The sequence below is a fragment of the Aplidium turbinatum genome, chromosome 2, assembly GCF_918807975.1.
Source record: "Aplidium turbinatum chromosome 2, kaAplTurb1.1, whole genome shotgun sequence".
NCBI lineage: Eukaryota > Metazoa > Chordata > Ascidiacea > Aplousobranchia > Polyclinidae > Aplidium > Aplidium turbinatum.
This window is the reverse complement of record NC_137473.1, coordinates 15,293,007-15,298,388: the sequence shown is the minus strand read 5'-3', so window position 1 is coordinate 15,298,388 and position 5,382 is coordinate 15,293,007.

Below are 5,382 nucleotides of genomic sequence, written 5' to 3'. Positions count from 1 at the left end.
TGCTTTAAGTAACGGTAACACAGTCTTTGAGTGGACTTCTGAAAAAAAAACATATGTGCAAAGTCACTTATTGTCAATACCGTACATGGGTTAGGTTTGTGTGTAGGCTTTCTCTACTTCATCATGCTTCGCTTTATCGTGGACTTGATAAGTGGGATTTTACAGTAGCCTAACCTACATGCAGTTAGCCTACCTTATGTAAATATTTCATACTTGCAGAAAAAGTGAACATCCAGTTAAAAAGTAGTCCCGGTAGCTTACTTTGCACATTCATGAGAATAACGGAGAGAAGGCCTACGTACCGGCGTAGAGTTCTTTTGGCTGATAAGTTACCGCGTGTAGCAGCGCATACCGTAGGTTGTTCAACATAAAAATACAACTCTTTTAGATACTGTGAATGTAAGCTGCGTTTTATTTGCAGACAATCACACTTAGAGTTTTTTTTTTGCAGTTTTTATGCGGAATTGAACTATACTACTACTTTTGAGGACTATAATTTTAACAAATGACATGCTTGAAGGTGAATACAAAGATTAGCTTCCCGCGTTCCCAGTCCACTTACCTTAATTTAAATCAACCAGACATAAGGCTGGATTCGAACAAAAAAAATGGAAGCAAAAAACTGCAGCAGTAAGCTATAGCTTTCCATACAAAAACAAAAAACAGGGAGACAAAACTTGAGTTGAAGATGACCATCACACCAGTTGTGTTGATATAGGGGTATGTTTAGAACTGGGACCGAGATAATTTTTGGGGCCTGGAATCTTTAAGAACCACCGCGTATTCTTTGAATAGAGTGCGTTTTTCTTAAAAGTGTTTTGGTTTGTGGGCTTAAGGATCTCATTGGCAAGGCCGTTAGGCAACGATTAAACACAACTCTAAGAAATAGAAAACACGATGATTTTTTAGGTTTCTGGCCCCTAAAATCAACTCGGAGTTGGTCTAAAAATACCCAATGACTCCCTGTCAATGCTACTGCTCATTAGTACCGGGCCAAAATTATTTTTACAACGGCTCTGATTACGGTAAAGCTTTACCGTTCTGTCAAGAGCCTGCATGTTTTTGCTTTTATGGCAGATCGCTCACACATTGGGCTTAGCCACAATAAACCTTTGTTAAGCTACAGTAGCCTTAATCTCGACCTTTCACTAAGGTTGCACAAAATTTGGTAGCGTATACACAAATTAGTAGCCTAGCTATAAGTTTGGACCGCAGTTACCGAAACCTTATCTACACGAACTCCAAAGTTGTCTGAATTGACTGCCACATAGAACACTGGGCTTACAAGTCTGGTGCAGCAGTAGGTCTTATTACAGTAGAGAAAGAGAAGGTAGTTTGATACGGCAGGTAATTTGATACACCCCTTTTACAGGATTGTACAAAAAATATTAGTCAAAAGTACTGTCAGTAGAAGAACTGTGAAAATATTGCCTATAAAAATGACGTCATGCAGCTAACGCGTGCTTTTGTGGCATAGTTAGAAAAGTGTGTTTTTTGAGAATTTTGTAAACTTTTTGCTCATGATTATTTTCGTCTCAAAGAAAACAAATTGAAGAAAAGATTCAGAAAGATGAAACCAAACTCATTTAACAGTTCGTTGATAAGGTTCAAGAGCATGTTACGTTTTTTTGCAATGTGCATCCAAGCATACAAAAATCAGATTTATATTAAATAAAAATTAAAAAAGTAAATTGATATATGTGCAGAAGGTAAATTGATACAGTATCTTAAATTCCTTTCTGTGATTGTAATAAAGGTTGTCATTGATCTAGTTGATTTAAATAAGTTGTTCTTCTTTAACTAGACCTGTTACTTTGGGAAACAGCTACTATATAGGCTATCGTCGGCCTACACGCTATTTGCTGTAAAAACACGAGAACAGCGTACGGCCCGAAGGTTGAATAAGAACTCAAGTCAATCATCCTTCTCGTGTCCATCCTGCAGCAGAAGCTTTGCCGCACACTTGGGCCTCAACAGTCATCTTTGCACCCAAACACGCCAACCATATATTAAATTTTCATTCCTAAGCTTATTGCTTTGCTATCAAAGGGGATTTCTGTATTGGTATTAGGCTACAGTATCAAATTATCTTCTGGGTGTATCAATTTACCTTCCGTGGAAGGTAAATTTTTTAACATTTTAACGTTTTGACGTTTTTAACATTTCAATTAAAAAAAAAGAAACAAAATTAAAAAATTGAAAATGTTTTTAAAAAATGTGTAAGGGACCATACTGTAGGCTAATTTCATTTCAGCCTAAAACCAATAATTTGTGTCAAGTAATTTTCAGTTAACCCCGAAATCCACTAGTGGGCCCTTGCATTTAGCGATCGCTCTTAAAAATAAGACCAGAAAGCGTTTAGAGCCGCAAACTGCTTCAATGTGGGGGAAAAAATTTACATTTATCATCTTAGCAAAAAGTAGCCTAAACATTCAAACAGCTTTAAGATTTTCTAGACAATAAAGGCTATGCCGACAATGCAGTAGCGGATCTAGAAAAAAGTTGGGGAAGGACCAGAGTTTTAACAAAGCAAAATTGCAACATACATGAACAATGCAAAACTTAATAAAAACTGAAAGGGAGTGTGGGAGGTTTGGCGCCCAAACAATATTGATAAACAGCCTATAATCTTGTTTTGGTCACTTTTAGGCATTTTTAAGAGCAATAATGTTTTTTTCAACGAGATGTAGGCTACACTTTATGTGTAATCAAATTTATCAAAATAAAATTGGATTGAGTAGAAGTTTTGATCAAAAAACTTAAGTTAGCCTTCCGTTAAGGAACTGGTCAGATCCGTACCCAATCTGGTAAAGATTTAGACCAGATATAGTAGCTGTCTGGGTATTTATTTAAATCTTGTAGACTACTGTAGTTAGAATATTAATCTGACAGGCAGATAAGCTAACTAGATCAATTAAAATATAAAACCTCTAAAAAATATATAGCCACAAAGTGCTAGGTTATAATCAAATCTTACAAGAGGTTAGTTACTTCAAATCCACCACACGTCAACGATAATTATATTGGTGCTTTTTAAGGTCTACGAGTGCGTTTTAAAATCAGATAAAAGTTGTTATTCCTCAAATATTGCTAGCCCATTTACTGACCCTTTTCAGTGGAAAATGTATCAGAGTAGCTTAGCTGTTTTATGCCGGGTTTTATGTTCAGAAAGTGGTAATACAATTTGGGTTGAAATGTAACTTTTTATGGATAAAAAAAATGGCAAGTTACCGTAAATAAGTAACATAGCCTACGTAGGCCATGAGCAAAAGTTTGTTTTTCTTCTTAAAAAAGTCGTCAACAATGTTACGAACTGTTCAAATTTGAAGAAAATCATTTAGGTTTGTATAAGTAGCCTATATAGGTCCCATAGGCTATGTTAGTCTGTCTTAAAACTTTAGTAGCCTATGCTTGAAAATCAAACTTCTGCTGTGTTCTGTTTTTTTTATTCTTAGGTCCTAGTATAGGCTACTAACTTTTACAACAGAAGCCTACGCTAACCTATGTTAAGCTACCACCCAAGTAGCCTACGCCTAGGATTTATAGGCTTAAAACTAGTTGTATTTCTACATTAGCCAGTCACCTGTCTTAAAACTGCAATAGTTCCTCAGAAACTCATTTTCGTGCAACAAATATTTAATAAATAACTCAGACGGAGTGTCGTTCTTGTTGAGAACAGCCGATTGTTGTAGGCCTACTGGTAGCTTCTAGTGCGCAACCTAAATTAACTAAAAAAGACTTTGGGTTCAAAAACCTAAATTAAATATTAACTTGTAGGCTACACAATCAAAAGCTAACACGATAGCGATTAACCTCTAAGTTACGATCTGCAATGTGTGAATGCAGCAAGGAAAAACATACCGCAGACCATCTACCATGCGCCAAATGGTGTGCGGAACTGGATGACAAATCAATTCAGTGGCTGGACAGTGGACACCTGCCCAAACATCTAGCCGCGATTGCTTAATGGTGGTAAAAGGCAGAGCCCCTTGGAATGACGACAAAAGGTTTAGGATACACGAAGAAGCTAGTAAACTTCAATAAAACCGCTTAAAGCTACAGTTTTAATTTAACATCCGGTGTTGGAATTGTAGTTGCCTTGGGCTGTGGAGTGAGAAGGATTTTGGCGTGTCCGGAGTCGTTAAAACAAGGCCGATACAAAACGATGAAAAATTAAATTTTTGTTTGCATTTTTTTTCTCCGTTTTGCACTTCAACATTTTTTCAGAAAATAACGTTTGCGTTCTTGTCAGCTTTTGTGAAAGTCGTCGTTTCAACTTCGATGATGACTAAGGCTAAGTGAAATTAAGTTTCAAATAAATGAAAAAGGTCAAAAATTAAAAAAAAACTGGCAACACCGAAGCCGGACTCCGCCAGTTATAAACCAAGGAGTCGGAGTGCTTTTTTTTTCATCGGACTCCACAGCTATGAATTTTAGTGAGACAAGCGGGCCTGGCAAAGAAACACTTCAAAAAACGTAATTGGTCATTTCAACAAGATTCTGCCCCTTCACATGGAGGCAGCCGTGGCTGAGTGGTTAGCGCGTTGGGCTCGCAGTCGAGAGCCTGCATGTTCGACTCCAGCCACCCGCACTTGCTGTTGTTTCTCTTGGCAAGAAACTTAACGATAATTGCCTCTACCTAGTGATCGATTTCGAGTAATGGGTAGTACCAAATTTAAGTCATAAGTAAAGTAGACAACCGGAAAACAGACATTGCCGTCGGCTGCAGCGTGGGTCAGGTGTACGTCGGAAGGCGTACATCGATGCATAGCGCTCAAGTCCGCTTTCCCGCAATGCAGGATAAAGATAAACAAACAAACAAACAAAACTGGCTTTCAGCCAATGTGCCGTTCTTCATTTCCAAGGAAGAATGGCCTTCAACCCCAGACCTGAATCCCCTATACTTTGGCATCTGCTCTTACCTGGAGAGCAAGGTTTCGACTAAACACCACCAAAGTTTGGAAGCGCTGAAGGCTAATCTGAAACAAGAATGGGCCAAAATACCTCAAAGAGTTATTCATGACTCTTGCAGGTCCTTTTTGAAGCGTCTCGGACTTGTTATCGACGCAAATGGCGGACACATTGAGTAAAACTTGTTTTCCTAAATATTTATTTATTTGACGATATTATATGTTTATTACGCAAAAATTGTCTACCATTTGTTAAATAGCCTACAGTTGTTTGAAGTTGTAACGTTAATTTATTGTAATCTATGCTAATGTAAACGCTGTGACATGATTAATGTTTTTGCGTAAGTATACCCTCATTGAACCATAGGCATACGAAGCCGAGCAACGTGATCAAGTTTAACATCTTCAAGTTTATTACATTTACATAAAACTACACAACAAATGGCGATACGTTCGTTTTTCCGGGAGTTGA